Source organism: Anabrus simplex, chromosome 12 (assembly GCF_040414725.1).
Source record: "Anabrus simplex isolate iqAnaSimp1 chromosome 12, ASM4041472v1, whole genome shotgun sequence".
Classification (NCBI taxonomy): domain Eukaryota; kingdom Metazoa; phylum Arthropoda; class Insecta; order Orthoptera; family Tettigoniidae; genus Anabrus; species Anabrus simplex.
The window spans coordinates 49,611,040-49,629,662 of NC_090276.1; positions in this window are offsets into that span (position 1 = coordinate 49,611,040).

Sequence of the window (18,623 nt, forward strand, 5' to 3'; positions counted from 1 at the left end):
AACTTTACAATAAACAACTTGTATTTGAAATAAAGCTAGGTTATGATAACCTTTTATCAAAGCTTTGAAAACATATGACATTGTCAAGGTCTCTGATCCACTCATCGAAAATCAATAACCCAGCGTATGCGCTGTGTACTCTGCATAGTAAACTCAACTGTCAAGAGACATCTCGACAGAAATTTATGAATATTTAAAAAAAAAGTTATAATTATCGTCGAGCATAAAGTCTTGTGCAATTCGCCTATAATGGTAATTAAGACACATAAATATGTGTGTACGACATATACGATTTTGGAAACAAGTGCGAAGCTAGTGCGTTGGTGGAACAGTTGTATCATAACGAAAATCTAAACTCTGATTGGTGGAGAACCTGTAACATAATAAAACTTCAACTATAATGTGCCTCATTAAGATTCACTTTTCTGGCATCTAATATTTATTTTTCGGCATCGCCAAGCATAAAAAGAGTTCCGTGTTTGTTAAAAAAAAGTACTTGCAAAATATAGAATGATATATTTTTTCCGTCTAGAATGAATTCAGCGAACCCGCAATGGATATCTTTAGGAAAGAAATTTTTAATGAGTATAACTGGAATCGTATTTGATTTAACCACACTATGGTTACAGAAATTGGAATTCTGAAACTTTTCCTCACTTGTCTTTGCAGTACATCAAAATAGTCATCTCCAGGTTCTTAGGTATAAAAGATCGTCGGTTTGCAGACATCACTGTGAGAAACATCGAGAAACTTCTCTTCACATCAAAGAATCTTAAGGGTTCATACTTGAATCAAATGATATCTTACTCTTCAAAAACACTCACATCAAAAATTTTTCATTTCACATATCTTGCACAAGGTTTTTAATACTTTTAGGTTAAAAAGCACTAACTTCATTTCATTTCATTTCGTTTTTATCTCCCTTCAAGTATGGTTCAAATCTAGTATATATTTACTGCAAAAAAAGATGTTTAACAGGTGAGGTATGAATTAATCATGAATCGAATTAAGAATGTGTAGTAAAAATGTTATCGAAAGAATTTCAAATTGCAAGAAAAGCCGCTAAGACCTCAAAGAAAGGTAATAAAAAGATCAATAAATCAAAAAGTTATGAAAAAGGCAAACCCACCGTTTTCTGGCCTAACATGACCCAGAAGGAACATTCATTATTTTGGGGCTCATTAGCGGACACTGGAGAAAAAAAAAGATTTTTCTTCAACATCCAAGCTCTACTACTTTAATAACGAAATTAGTTTGCATTCTAACCTTTTCCTTCCGAAAAATCCCCGTTTTCGTAATAATTTTATCTCACTTCTCCATGAAGAATCAAACATAAGTAATTCTATTATACATCTTAAAATACACACAAATTCCAGATGTATAATCAAATATATAAATCAATTGAGAACCTTGTTATATCATCAAGCAAGTAAGAACTTTCTTAAGAAAAGAAATTTGTTCACCTCAAACATTGATATAGAAATCAGAAAGATATTTTTGAAGACTTTTGTCTGGAGCGTGGCATTGTATGGAAGTGAAACATGGACGATAACTAGGTCAGAAAGACTAGAACCTTTTTTTAATGTGTTGTTATAGAAGAATGCTGAAGAAGAGATGGGCAGATAGAATCACGAATGAAGATATACTGAATCGAGTTGGCGAGAAGAAATTGATTTGGCTAAATTTGACCAGAACAAGAGATATAATGATACATCACATCTTAAGACATCCAGGACTTGCACAGTTGGTTTTGGGGGGAAGTGTAGGTGGTAAGAACGGTAGGGGTAGACCAAGATACGAAAATGACAAACAGATGAGACTAGATGTTGGATGTAGTAGTTATGTAGAAATGCCAGTGGCTTTACGTCGCACCGACACAGACTGGTCTTATGGCTACGATGGGATAGGAATGGGCTAGGAGTGGGAAGGAAGCGGCCTCAGGGCTGCCGACAGTGGGATTCGAAGCAACTATCTCCCGGATGCAAGCTCACAGCCGCGCGGCTCTAACCGCACGGCCAACTCGTCCGGTACGTAGAAATGAAAAGGTTAGCACAGGATAGGGTGGCATGGAGCGCTGATTCAAACTAATCTATGGACTAATGACTCAAACAACAAACAAAATCATCAACTATCTCATGTGCCCGTACTTCGTATGGATTTATGAGCAAACATTAAAGTGGTTAATGACGCAAAGTGAAATATGAATTATAAACCCACTAAATACTAATTTTAAACCTACACAATATTAAAATTTAAATATAATACGGTCCTGATGACGTTGGCGATGCTTCAGATATTTGGAAAGTGAAACAATGCTAGATGCAAGGTTGGATACGGACATTGTCTCGACTTATTTTGATAATGGTTATGGATGAAATACTAAACGAAATAAAGGCAACATATACAGGAGATATTAAAATATTATTGTTTGCAGATGACATAGTGATCTGGGGAGTCAACAATACAGAAGTGAAAATTTAATTAGGGGCTTTAAATGAAAATATTGAGAAATATGATATGAAAATCAGTGTGGAGGAGAGCAAAACAGTGTCGATGACAGGAGGAGAAAGGGGAGGAAAAGTAATCGTTATTATCAGGGGACAAAACCTTGAAGTTCGAATACTTGGGTAGTGAAATAATGCAAGATTGGTTAAGCAGATCAGCAGTAGGGTACGAGTGGGAAATTCTTTCTCCCGGAATGCAAGGAACAGAGAAGTTCCTATGGAAAGTAAAATAGTAATGTAAATGATGTCCTATACCCCTATATTAACGTGCGAATCAGACACTTGGACAATGACAGCAAGAAATGAGATGAAGTTCCTGAGGAGTATGGTAAAGACAGAGTAAGAAATGTTGAGGTCAGAAAATAAATAGTGGTAAAAAACTAATAGGATGGAGAAGAATAAATTGAGATATCTGGAGCCTAGGATGGAAGGAAAGAGGACAAAAGGGAGGCCAAGGGAAAGATGGATAGACTCAGTCAAGAAGAGTAATAAAAAATAGAATTGGAATGGAATAAAATTACTAATGAGGAGTGGTGAAAGAAGAGGCAACACTCCAACCTTGCAGGAGCTGGACAAGGGGAAATGAAAATAATGATGATGATTATAATGATGAAAATGACTCAATAAATAAACAGCAGTTCTCAAATATGGATGAGAACGCTTAGCACTCTCAATAATACAACTTTAGCCTCGAAGTGCTCTTCACAGAATGATGATAAACATGGCTCCACATGCCCCCTACTTACGCATGAAATGAGTAGCCTATTCATTAGCGAAGGCTGTATTTCAAGGATACATGGTGCACTTCATTTTTCGATACGGCCAAAGGTTCACCTGTTATTTTAGTTGTAAGAAGAAATTCGGCCAAATTTGGGACTTCCTTTCAGTTATGTAACGAGAATAACATAAATTCCAGGGGTTCTGACAGGCTATTACTGATTAAAAAACCGGACTATAGCCATCATACTGAAACACATAATAAAGAGCAAAGCCCTGCAGTGACATACTTGCACAATAAAACAGAAAAATAAAATTTTCATTCGTAGGTAGAACATCACAATTACGCTCCTCAGACTAGAACATTCTGCAATTTTAAAACAATCTTGAAAGTTTATACGTACGAAGATTTATATAAGAATTTGAGATAATCACGCTTTCTACACGTACTGTCTAATAAAGTGTACGTTTCGTAATATCTGACTGGTTGTTCCCTTAGCAGGAACACAGCTACCTCGAAGCGCTTACACTCCTCAGACTAGAATATGTTGCAATTAAAGTACTTGTCGTATTTCCCACAAGAGCCATTCGTGTTCTGGTTATCTGAACACTAATTTTAGCCACACTCTAGTTTGTACCATCGTGGTGAATGTTATGACTGCCGGAGAAATTAAGCCAATCTGAAATTTAGTTCAAAGTAACTGTTCGCAACACACAACTTCAAACTTGTATCACTTCACTGAGTCAGACGAACAGAAGGGAAGAAAACTGAGCTTAGGAAACAAACGTTTGTGAACACAGCAGTAATGGTTTTAATTTACAGGTATTAATCCAACTGAAATTACAGGTGAACATTACAGCAAGTTATTATCCTACAGTGGTTATGAATAAAGGTAACATATTAAACTCAAAGGAAGAGATTTCCGACCTGTAACACAAGAGTGCGTTCACTTGCATATCACACGGGGGGGGGGGCAGTCATTGACCCCAGTGACATTTCTTGGTCCCTACTCTCGTAAAATTGGTTCATTTATTTTAAGCAATTCCGACACACTATTTTAGTTTTAAAAAAAGTTCGGGCAAATTTGGGACTTCTTCTCAGTTATGTAACGAGAGTAACATAATTTCTAGGGTTCTGATAGACCGTGCCCCTCCTAAACTATTACTGCCGAGAGATTCGGACGAATATCCTGTGGGCTGACAAAATTGGGATCCTCAGGTGACATCTCATTGTTGCTTTATTGTTATTGGTGCTATTGGATTGTTGGATATGAGTGTGTAGCAGGGACAATAAGTCAGTAAGTAGTGCTGACAGAAGGCGGTCTGTTTTCAATGCATGTTCAAAAATGTATAAACGATCGAGACTAATTGAGGAAAACATTGACAAGGGACCCGAAATGTCAGACTGTGAATCTAGTTGCAATTTAATTAATAGTTCATTCAGTGAAACTGATGATGTTGTTCGAGTGAGTGAGGCGAAACTGATGATGCATGAAAATGTTTTATGTTTTCCTTGGAATTTATTTATAGACATTTATTTGGAAAATTCCAAGTATCTAGAATGTGTGTTTTCTCAGGATGGTAATATAGTGAGTGAGATTGAATCAAGGTGTATTAAAGCTAATGCAGTTAGCTCACAGTGGCGATCAGCAGTGTTCTGTAAGAAGGAAGTCAGCGCCCGGACGAAACTATCTCTACATCGATCTGTTTTTAGACCAACTTTGCTTTACGGGAGTGAAAGCTGGGTGGACTAAGGATATCTTATCCATACGTTAGAAGTATGGAGACATGAAAGTAGCGATAATGATTGCAGATCCAAACAGGTGGGAACAGTGACAAGAGGGTACTCGGCATGAGGAGATGAAGACTAAGTTAGGAATTAACACGATGGATAAAACTGTACGCCTAAGCCGGCTATGGAGGAGGATAGGTTTCCTACGAGAATAATGGAGTCGGTCATGGAAGGTAAGAGAAGTAGAGGGACACCAAGACGATGAAGGTTAGACTCAGTTTCTAATCATTCAAAGATAAGACGTATAGAACTAAAGGTACCCACAGAACTAGTTACAAATAGAGGAGTGTGGCGGCGGTTAGTAAATTCACAGAGGCTTGCAGACTGAACGCTGAAAGTATATTACTTTTTGTGCGTAAAAAAGCATGTTATGGCCTGCTGATACACAGGTAGGCGGCACGTAATACAGACCTACAGATTGATTATGCGTTATTACCTAAAGGAGAAAATGTCACTGAAAAAGTGCTTTATTCACAACACATTATATGAAAACCATGTCCGTTAACCAAAACAGTAATACCCTGAATTCCAAATCGTACCTGTTGAAAATAATAATTTGTATGGATTAACAGACGAAATATACATGGAAGTCGTGGTGTAAGTTGTCGAATCCCTCTCATTGGTCTTTATTTGTGTATCTCTTAGCATTGGTAAGCGACTTTTAAGACAAGGACGCAAGTAAATGATGTTTTAAGATCATAATAGATCCTTTAAATGCAGTGGAGGCGGCAGTGTGATTCTTAGTCTGTTGGAGAAGTCGGCAAAGCAAGACGTGATTGATTGATTGATTGATTGATTGATTGATTGATTGATTGATTGATTGATTGATTGATTGATTGATTGATTGATTGATTGATTGATTGATTGATTGATTGATTGATTGATTGATTGATTGATTGATTGATTGATTGATTGATTGATTGATTGATTGATTGATTGATTGATTGATTGATTGATTGATTGATTGATTGATTGATTGATTGATTGATTGATTGATTGATTGATTGATTGATTGATTGATTGATTGATTGATTGATTGATTGATTGATTGATTGATTGATTGATTGATTGATTGATTGATTGATTGATTGATTGATTGATTGATTGATTGATTGATTGATTGATTGATTGATTGATTGATTGATTGATTGATTGATTGATTGATTGATTGATTGATTGATTGATTGATTGATTGATTGATTGATTGATTGATTGATTGATTGATTGATTGATTGATTGATTGATTGATTGATTGATTGATTGATTGATTGATTGATTGATTGATTGATTGATTGATTGATTGATTGATTGATTGATTGATTGATTGATTGATTGATTGATTGATTGATTGATTGATTGATTGATTGATTGATTGATTGATTGATTGATTGATTGATTGATTGATTGATTGATTGATTGATTGATTGATTTATTTATTTATTTATTTATTTATTTATTTATTTATTTATTTATTTATTTATTTATTTATTTATTTATTTATTTATTTATTTATTTATTTATATTACAGCCCCACAGTGTTCATGTAGCGTGCCTTCCTCTCATCCAGAGACCATGGATCCCATTCCCGGTCAGTTCGAAGATTTTAATTTGGTACTGACGGCTGGACTGGGCTTCGCTGAGCCTCGTGAAACCGAAAGAGGGGCTGTCTTATTTCCTAGACGTATCTCACGTATACCATCATTTACGTAATCAATATCAGGGCACGTAAATAAGCCTATTTTTCCAAGTTCGATACTTTTTTTTTTTTTCATAGTTATTCACAGTTCCGTAGGAATTCGCCGTTTCCTGTTGCCCTCAGATTCAGATAAGCATTGTCATCGAAATTTTCTCAACCTTTTGACGTGTCCAAACCATTTAAAACTTATTTCTTAAATCACGTCAAATATATTTTTCTCTGCCTCCACAATTTCCGCCTGGTGGCCATAATAATCAAAACGTCTGGTCTGTATGGTCCAACACCATAGTTATCCGGTTCGAGTCCGGTTGGTTTCAAAAATGTTCACCACCAGAATGTTGACCGGGAGGTTGGAAAGGTGGTGGTAAACAATCTTTAAGCCAAAAGCCTGGATTCAATTTCAAACTACGGTGTTCAATTGGAGTGAAGGCATGTGACACTGTTGATGGTGATTCGTATAACAGAGACGTTAAATCTTGGTGTTATTTGATAGGAGTAGCCTACGTGCCGACAACGGTTTCATCCTCTCCCTACCTCATTATTATCTCACATACAAAGACATGTTTGTACACTTTGCTTTACGTCGCACCGACACAGATAGGCCTTATGGCGACGATGGGATAGGAAAGGCCTAGGAGTGAGAAGGAAGCGGACATGGCCTTAATTAAGGTACAGCCCCAGCATTTTCCTGGTGTTAAAATGGGAAACCACGGAAAATCACTTTCAGGTCTGCCGATAGTGTAGTTCGAACCCACTATCTCCCGGATGCAAACTCACAGCTGCGCGACCCAACCCAGGCACGCATGTCACCTATTATAGACGTCAAATATAAATACCATCACAATCATTTCTTTGATTTTAGTGTTCGGTCTCGAGACTTGATTTTCCTTACATTAAATTTCTATCTCTGTTGCTAATAATTTGCTCGCTTTTGTCTGTTAATTGTCCACATTTCTGCTCCATACAGAGAAATAGTCTACACTACGGAACTGCTGATGTGCTGCTTTGTTTTTATAACATAATTCTACTCCATATTACTGAGTTTAATGTGCCAATTGAACTGTTGTTCTCACTTGCTCTTTCCTCAGCTTCAAGATCAATTAACGATCACAACTGTTTGAATCTACTGACTGTCTTCAATGAGGGACATATTGTCAATAATTAAAATAATAATTATACACTAAAATTGGTGTCAAATTTCACTTTCAGAAAATAAAATTACCATAAATATGTCTTTCAATAAATGAAACTCAAACTGATAAAGAATAATTTATTTGCATCTAACGAATCGTTATCGAGGGGCAACTGTACGGAATTTGTAGTGGACGACTGTAAGAGCCACTGGGTAGAAGCGGGGGAACTGACTCAGGGATTATGAAACTATCACATGTGAAGCCTGAAAGATCACATCGACCACCTGTACTCTAACGCTCCTCTTTGATAATATGTCTCTCAGTCATGGCCAGCCATCAATACTTCACATCACAGTCTGCACGGTTGCTAGGTAACATCACGTCACACATTTCGTATCGCTAATTTCAGATGAGCCCCAGCTATACTACATATTTACTTGAATAAAAAATTAATATAAATAATAATCATAATAAATAAATAAAAAACAGGGGAGGTCACGGTCAATAAGTATTGCCTTTACCAGTTCCTACACATCATACAGCAATTTCCTATGGCAAAGGCACCTGCAACATTCTTCTTTTCGTTAACAACGAATCAGTGAGCAAGTTGGTTTTCCGCACGACAAGCATCAGGCCTTGGTTGATAAACGTCGAGTGTGAATCAAGTGGCAGTGAAAGGCCATACATCACCATTATTAGTTCCAGCAGGCCGTGGTCGCATAGTATGACACATAACTAACACGCAATTAGACACGAGTTCTGGCGTCATCAATTACCTAAACAAGGAGGCCACTTCTTTGTAGCAAAGATCACACAGTGTTACATGCTCGGGAAGATGTAATTAACCACGAATGGCAGGAATGTTATTACTGGCTATTGTTACCAGATTTGATGAACACCTGAATTTACTGTCCACGGCTATTTAGCTGGTAGACATGCTGCCTTAGGGGATAAAACACGATACATATACGCAAAAATCATATTTCTGTCTCTAAGTTTTTAATAGTAACCTGGCGCTTGGTTTTTGTTCTGAACTGGACAAGCAACCTATATAGAGCTCAGCTTATTTTTTTCCTGTTTGACTGCGTTTTCTGATAGAGGATGGGGAGAGAATGGATTGGTGCACTTTAGGATAAAGACAAGAACGACCTTAGCAAAAATGCATTCAAAAAATTATATGAGTAAGTAAATTGGAATCACGGGCAAGGCTTGGTAGTTATAGAGTGTGGAGTAATAAAGAAGCTACAGGTTTGTAAGCGACTGCACAGAGACCTCGACAATATTGTTAGATCGTGGTAAACGAGGTTAAGAAACAAGGTTATACGTTTTACAAAGAAGCTAAGGGCTATCAGTTTTAATTACCACTTTTGTTTTCAATTGGCTTTACGTCGTACCGACACAAATGGGTTTTATAGTGACGATGGGATAGGAAAAGGCTAGGAGTGGGAAGGAAGCGGCCGAGACCGTAATACGACGTCGTACAGCCCTGGCATTTTCCCTGTGTGAAAATGGAAAACAACGGAAAACCATCTTCAGGGATACCGACAGTTCTCCTAGCAGCGCGCCCCTAACCAAACGATCAACTCCGTCAGTAATTACTGTGTTGATGGAATGACAGTATTCATGGGTTCCTAGGTGTCACGTCCGTAGGTTTAACCTCTAATTGCCCTACACGTGCCTCCTGGGTGGTGCTAACTGAGCAACAGTGAAAACAGGCAGCCAGACTATCCACAGGATCTCCTGACAATGACATATTTTCGACGAAATAATAGAAACAGTTCTTCTCAGAACTCACTGACAAGAAACATTGTTTCATCTATCAGACTCCTACAACTGAATGTCGAGGGCATTAGCAAGGCAAATTGTGACTATTTGTTGAAATTCCTGTTGGTCAATAACATTGACATTGTCGCCATTCAGGAAACTCATGTTTCCAACGAAGAAGCATTCCGAAGCAGAGGTCGAATTCCTGGATATACTGCTCTTGGTGCAACTTATCACGAGGTATATGGTATTGCTACGTATGTTCGGAGCAACCTAAACAAGGCTTCACTAATATCTGTTAATGTGGAGGAAGATATACATACGGTTGTCATACAAGTGCATGATATCACTATAACAAATGTTTATAAGCCACCTAAGACACCCTGGCCCGATTTTGTCTTATAAACTGTAGAACATCCTGCAATTTATATAGGGGACTTCAATAGTCACCATGAATTTTGGAAATACTCTGACAATGATGAGAATGGAAGTATGCTTGCAGAATGGGCTGAAGTGAACAATCTTCATCTAGTGTTCGATGCCAAAGATCAAGGTACTTTCAGGTCAACAGCTTGGAGCAAGGTTTCTAATCCTGACTTATGTTTTGTTACCTGCAATGAAAGAGGTTTCCCGATCAATGCCACAAGAAAAGTGATAGATGCCTTCCCCGACAGCCAGCACAGACCTGTAATAATACAAATTGGTTCCACGGTCCCTGTCATACGATCAACTCCACACGCTCGATGGAACTTCCAGAAAGCTGACTGGACAAAGTTTTCGATGGAACTGGATAAGTGCATTCGCTGGATCCCTCCATCTCATAAGAACTACCATCGGTTCATCGGTGCAGTAAATACAACAGCTAAAAAGTGTATGCCAAGAGGATATCGAAGAGAATATATCCCAGGATGGAGTGATGAAAGTGAAATACTGTACCAACAATTCCAGCAAAGTAGTAACCAAGAGATAGCTACAGAACTTTTGACCAGCTTAGACTTATCTCGAAGGCAGAAATGGACAGACACAGGTGAAAGTATGGACTTTACGCACTCAAGCAGGGAAGCATGGAGTCTTCTGAGGAGATTGGGAGGAAGTGGATCAGTATGCAGGAAACCTTCAGGAGTAACACCTGACCAAATTGCTTCCCACATCATTACCACATCAAGAGTGCCTCCCGACAAGAAACATACCAAACATATCAGACGGCAGCTTCGCGACTTGAAAAAGACAACATCTCCCTCATCTGAATATGCACGTCCCTTCACAGTTTTAGACATTGACATGGGACTGAAGGACCTCAAACCTTTTAAGTCACCTGGTTTCGATGGCATCCATCCAGAATTTCTTATTCATTTGGGAGGATATGCTAAGAAATGGTTGGCAGAGTTCTTTACTGACATCCTGCTGACTGGTCAACTTCCATTGGAGTTCAAGAAGGCAAAGATAATTTCTATTCTGAAACCTGGCAAACCGAGCAACAAGGTAGAAAGCTATCGACCCATCGCCCTTCTTAGCTGCTGCTACAAACTTTTTGAAAAGTTGATATATAACAGAATAAGTAGCGCAATCCTAGAGCATATTCCAGTTGAACAGGCAGGCTTCAGACCAGGACGTAGCTGCTGTGACCAAGTATTGTCTCTTACATCCTTCATTGAGGCAGGATATCAAACGAAACTGAAAACATATGTAGCCTTTGTTGATCTTACTGCTGCCTTTGACACTGTATGGAGGGAAGGCCTTATCTACAAATTTCTTCGTATCATACCATGCAGAAAGATGGCTCAACTGATTAACAACATGTTAAGTGATCGGAAGTTCCAAGTAATCACTGGATGCAAGATAAGCAAGGAGAGGAAGCTAAACAACGGATTGCCACAAGGATCAGTTCTCTCACCATTATTGTTCAACTTATATCTCTCTGACCTTCCTGACACTTCATCCAGAAAATTCTGCTATGCCGAAGACTTGGCTCTAGCTGCACAAGATCAGGTAATGGAGACTACTGAAGAGATTCTGACCAAAGACCTGTCTTTACTGGAAGACTACTTCAAAATCTGGAGACTCCAACCCAGTACGAGCAAAACAGAAGTGTCTTGCTTTCATTTAAATAATTGTTTGGCGAACGTGAAACTGAATGTTAGTTTCAGAGGGAGAATTCTTCGTCATAACTGGAACCCAAAATACCTTGGTGTCATCTTGGACCGTACACTATCCTTCAAACAACACCTCTTGAACTTAGCACAAAAGTTGAAGTCTCGAAATAACATCCTTCATAAACTGTGTGGAACTACCTGGGGATCTTCAGCAACCACTTTGCGATCTTCAGCCCTGGGTTTGGTGTATTCAAGTGCCGAGTATTGTGCACCTGTTTGGATGAACAGTCATCATACAAGGCTTGTTGACGCCCAGCTTAATACCACAATGCGCATCATATCTGGCGCAATCACATCTACTCCAGTTCATTGGCTTCCACTGCTAACTGGTATAATGTCACCTGATCTACGCCGATCTAATGCCCTTATGAAGGAATTTCACAAGATCTCAAGAAATCCTAGTCTACCCGTGAATAGTGACCTGCCACTTCTGAATCTTAACAGACTAAAATCACGCCATCCAACTCTGCGTGATGCCTCTAACATGGATGCTAAGGATTTTAAATCTCTTGATGAGTGGAAAAGTAGATGGGAAGCAGCAACGGATGTGCGCCTTCATACCTTCTTCTCAGGTCCCAGACTTCCAAGTGGATCCCACCTACCACTCAAGACCTGGAACTGCCCTGAATAGAATCAGAACAGGACATGGTCGGTGCAGAGCCGCTCTCCATAAGTGGAAAAAGCTACCTAATCCAGACTGTGACTGCGGAGCTCCTCACCAGACTGTTCGTCATATCGTCAGGGAATGTAGGATTCGAGCCTATCATGGTGATAAGGATGACTTCCTGCTGCTAACTCCGGATGCTACACGCTGGATCGAAGAATTAGACATTCAATTGTGAAGCACAAGTTGCTTTGTTTCTCAGCTGCAAATATGTATATATGTATGTTACTGATTATGTCTGTATAAGCCATACGCTAAATAATAAATAAATATAATGAAAAATCTCCACTGGGGTAATCATACGACTGTGATCGTAAATAAAGGTTACATATCTCTTCCTAAGTTTATGAGGGTATTTAAGGGTTGCAGTAAGGATATAAAGGAGAGTAAGTCTCTGATAAGACCCCGATTAGAGCATGATACCCTCAGCAGAAATACTTGATACAAGAACCGCAAAAGATATTTAAAATTACTAAATTAGCAACCGACGCGAAATCGGGAGGTTGTTGGCGTGAGTCCCGCTATTGTCAATTTGTCCATTTTTGTTCTGTACTTAAGGGGAGTCGGAAACCAAAAAAATTTAAAAAATGACTTTTTCCAAATGTTGCCTCATTCAATTATTTGGACTTTTCTGATTAAAATGGTGCATAATGTTTTTTAATACGCCACATGGAAGCATTTTAAAGAAATATTTTAAAATATCAATGCACAAGTGTCAAATTGAGCAACTTAGACATGTTTCTTTTTGAAAATATAAATGCCAGGAACCTTTTGATTTAGACGGCTGTGGTTTTCACTGTTCTATTCCTGAATGTTAAGCGCAGAGGTTTCCGGTACTGTCATAACGAACATTTCAATAGTTTCGATCAAATAGAGTTGGATTTTAGGCACTATTTTGAGTAAATGTGTGAGTGAACACTCTGTTTTACTTTGAACTCATATTCTGAAAAATGACCTTTTTCACATGTTTGACCCATTATCTCAAAAACTACACTGGATAGGCAGTTCATTGTTTGCAGAGAGTTACCTTGTGACTCGATACAGCTACTGAACCAGATAAAAGCACTTCACGTGTATAGTTCCTGATTTACATACATTTGTAATGACATTTTTTGTCAATAAAATGGAACTTATTAAACAACTTCATAACTTGACAATCGTTTGCTCCAACCATTCCATCCTGGTTCAGTACTTATATAAAGGGTGTAAATACAAGTAGTAAAAATATCAAAGCTCTAAACTTAATACTTTCTGAGATAACGGGGCATCTTTTTTGGCAAATTAACATTATCAAGATAGGGCTTTCCGACTCCCCTTAATATATCTTAAATATGTTCTGAACAGGACCTAATACTTCGAAAGTTTATTTCGTGAACAATGCAGTCGTGAAAATTAAATATTAATTGAAATTACTAATAAGGGTCAAATTTTAAAACTCATTGCTTTAGACTTCGTGTAAGGTGTAAACGTAGGAATCTGAAAAACCCTGAAGACAGCTGAAGGTTTAAAAAAGAGAAACAGTACGATATGACAATCGACAGATTTAGGCTTCACGTAAGTGTGTAAAACAGACAAAGTGAATAGAAAAATGGCAATAAAAATTTGAAACTATACCTTCAACTACAGGTGTCCTTAGTTGTAAGGTGCTTATTCTCCACTGTCTCTCCCCTGAAAAAAAATCGTCCATCCGTTCAATGAAGTATTTAAATTTTCCCGCTATACGGAAAAGCGTAGAATGATGGATATTATTTTGGGCTTAGAGTACGAAAGAGTGAGTACATATTCATTGGTTGTTGGCCTCTTAGTACCCTTTTACGATACCGACTGTGGAGATAACGATAGTCGATAAATCGAAAGAAATATGACGCATCAATATCTACGTCCAACAAAACTCGCTGATTTAGCACACAAATTTCTTCTTCTTCTTCTCCCGAATTTGGCCAACTGTGAACCGCATAGAACTTAAGGCTTGTTGGCCTTTCTTCTCTTCTCTTCCCAGAACCTTTTCATTCTCTCGCTTCGTATTTTTCTCTCCTCCTCAGAGATTATCCGGTTGGGCTTCTTTTTAGGTGGTTTGTCCTCAAAAAATTTGATTATGTTGATTACGTTTCTAAACTCTTTCCTTTTATTGATCACCTCTAGTGTAATTCCAACTTCTTCTGCATCTCTTTTGACCTCTTCTACCCACTTAGTGGTGGCCTTCAATCCTAGAATGTACTTAAAGATCTTTTTGGTCAGTCTGCTTTCATCCATTCTTACTAGATGTCCGTAGAAGTTCAACCTTCGCTTCCTCATTGTGCCTGAGATCTTTTCCGTATGTTTATAAAGATCCTTGTTTTTCCTTTTTTTTCAGGTTCCATCAGTAGTTTTCTGGGGTCCCAGAATCTTCCTTAGGATCTTCCTTTCTTTCTTTTCCAGTTCTTGTAGCTCCCCTTTTTTATTCAAAATAAGACACTCTGAGGCATACAATCCTTCTGGTTTGATTACTGAATGATAGTGTCGGATTTTGGCCATGTAGGATATTGCCCGTTTGTTGTACATACTCTGGGTTAGTTTGTAGGCCAATTCTAATTTTCTGATTCTCAAGATACATATTCTGATAAAACTTCTGCTTCCTTCGGTGACGTTACCGTGCGTGAGGGGGCTTTGCTGTGACCTAGACGAAACGTCAGTCAAAGACAGTGGAAACACGGAGCCATTTTTACCTACTGTATATAGAAGGCAGTGTGTGTAATAACGTGAGGAGGAAGATGATGAACACTGGTTGCCTGGATACAATGGTGTCATCTTTCTCTCCACGCCCTAAATTGATCATGCTAATTCCAGTGGAGAAGGCAACCATTGGCCACTACGGCGCAAAGTAGAGCCTTCTCTGCCGATGTACTTTTGTTAGCATAGCTGCAGTGTTCATGAGTTTACTTCGGAGTTCCTTTTGGGTGATCTGTCGTTATAGACACACGTTTATTTTAGCTTCCTGGTTGATTTTCACACCAAGCTGCTCCACTGAAATATGTCGGTTGGCCATCCTGCACCTTCAAAGCCGCCGTTTACTTCTCACCATCAATGACACGCGGTGCTCTGCAGTACCCACAATGCTTATACCCACGATAAACTTTCACCCCCACTATCGGCAGCCCTGAAAATGGTTTTCCGTGGTTTCCCATTTTCACACCAGGCAAATGCTGGGGTTGTACCTTAATTAAGGCCACGGCCGCTTCCTTCCAACTCCTAGGCCTTTCCTATCCCATCGTCGCCATAAGACCTCTCTGTGTCGGCGCGACGTAAAGCCCCTAGCAAAAAAAAAACTTTCACCATAGCAGTATGCGAACAGTTCATGAATTGCACTGTATCAAAAATCCCTTCAGGCAAACAACTCAATTTGAGAACATCCTAGAGATATGATCTATAAATTTTAGATGAAAAAAATATAATAAAGTGTGAGAATATTTTTTTAAATCCTAAAATTTATAATCCTTTTCTTAATCATTTATTAGATCATCACTTTGCCTTTTTCTACCACTACAAGCGATATTGTGAGCCAATGCAGAGTTTCACTTAAGCCCTTATAACTATATTTTCGGTGTGGACATTTTTTCAAAAAATCACAGAACGGCTGACGATATAGAAACAAGGAGCACATTACATAAATAATTATGTAAATAAATTAATTAACTAGAATTTGAATCAAAAGAGAAACGAGTGAAGAAACGAACGATTTTAGGGTGTTTTTTCGGAACTGCATTTAGGCCGAAAGTGATTTTTTTATATATGTGTTTTTTAGTTTGATATAGCTATCCAAGACTCACAATTTGAATCCTTTCCGGGCCCTTAGGCCTCTAACTTTCCGCACAATTTAAGAAATTACTTAATTTTACGTTTTTTACAGTATGGGTATTTTGACTGCTAAGAATTTTTTTTTCAACATTAAAACACGGCCAGTCTTGTATCGAAAATCGATAATAAATCGTTTTGCCTTTGCAAATCAACTATCATTGTTGCGATTCACATGTCAATAGAATTGTATCCCAATATTCCTGCAATTTTCACCAATAAGGATAATTTCCAGTGTTTTCTGAATGTCGTCGTTTACTTCGCGGTTCACTCATGAATATCCAATGTACCGTCACAGTACATTCATTTACATGCTATGATGAGAAGAAGGCGTATTAGTCAATGCTTCAATATTTTAGGCTAACATTCAAGTTTGTAAATATCCACTATTCCCGATCACTCTGTAGATATTAGGTTATAAATTTTATTTTGAACTTTACAGTGTATATTTCATTTTAAAATTGTATCCTGAAATTTATTCATTTTTATTTACAAGATTTAGAGATTACTATTTGTGATTTTAGATTTTACATCTTCGAATTTCAGTTTAAGATTTTATTTTTTATTTTAGGTTTCAAATTTCTTTTTATATCTTAAATTTTAGATGCTATATTTGAGAATTTAATTTCAAATTTCAATTTTGTTTGTATTTTAAATGTAAATGTTATTATCAATTTTCGACTTCTATTTCATTTTAAATTTTAGATTTTAAAAGTTCAGCTTCAGAAATGTAACTGATAGGAAATAGGAAATTTTATATTATTTATAATGTAAAATAAGGTGAGAAATACGAAATTCTGATCAACAATATTTATTATGAGGCGCAATGGTACAAAAAATGCAGAAATATAATAATCTCCCTCGAGTGAACGTTTGTATACTGGCTGCATCACGACGTACAGTGAAAGACAATGCGTTTTTAGAATCATTATAAAGAGGAAATGAACCGTCAGTATCTCATTATACTAGTGTACTCTCTGTGGTCTTAATTAACAGGTGACTGTGTTCAGCCCGCATTACGACGTGTGAGCCAGCTAACGAGATCGCGTGTGTAGGTCTGAAATTAAATTGTTACTACATTAAAGATGATCACCAAACACAACCAATTTCCAATAATACCGCAATTAATGTTATACCAGTCCCGATATTATAAGACAAAGATTTACTAATCCCGACATTATACCGCAAATGTTATAGCATCCTGACATATCACAAAGGTTTACTAATTTAGACATTATACCGCAAATTGTATACCAATCTCGACATTATACCACAAATATTATACCAATCTCGACATTATACCATAAATATTATACCATTCCCGGCATTATACCGCAAATGTTATAGCAGTCCTGACATATCACAAAGGTTTACTAATTTAGACATTATACCGCAAATTGTATACCAATCTCGACATTATACCGCAAATACTATACCAATCTCGACATTATATCATAAATATTATACCATTCCCGGCATTATACCGCAAATGTTATAGCAGTCCTGACATATCACAAAGGTTTACTAATTTAGACATTATACCGCAAATTGTATAAAAATCTCGACATTATACCGCAAATATTATACCAATCTCGACATTATACCATAAATATTATACCATTCCCGGCATTATACCGCAAATGTTATAGCAGTCCTGACATATCACAAAGGTTTACTAATTTAGACATTATACCGCAAATTGTATACCAATCTCGACATTATATCGCAAATATTATACCAATCTCGACATTATACCATAAATATTATACCATTCCCGGCATTATACCGCAAATGTTATAGCAGTCCTGACATATCACAAAGGTTTACTAATTTAGACATTATACCGCAAATTGTATACCAATCTCGACATTATACCGCAAATATTATACCAATCTCGACATTATACCATAAATATTATACCATTCCCGGCATTATACCGCAAATGTTATAGCAGTCCTGACATACCGCAAAGGTTTACTAATTTAGACATTATACCGCAAATTGTATACCAATCTCGACATTATACCGCAAATATTATACCAATCTCGACATTATACCATAAATATTATACCATTCCCGGCATTATACCGCAAATGTTATAGCAGTCCTGACATATCACAAAGGTTTACTCATTTAGACATTATAACGCAAATTGTATACCAATCTCGACATTATACCGCAAATATTATACCAATCTCGACATTATACCATAAATATTATACCATTCCCGGCATTATACCGCAAATGTTATAGCAGTCCTGACATATCACAAAGGTTTACTCATTTAGACATTATACCGCAAATTGTATACCAATCTCGACATTATGCCGCAAATATTATACCAATCTCGACATTATACCATAAATATT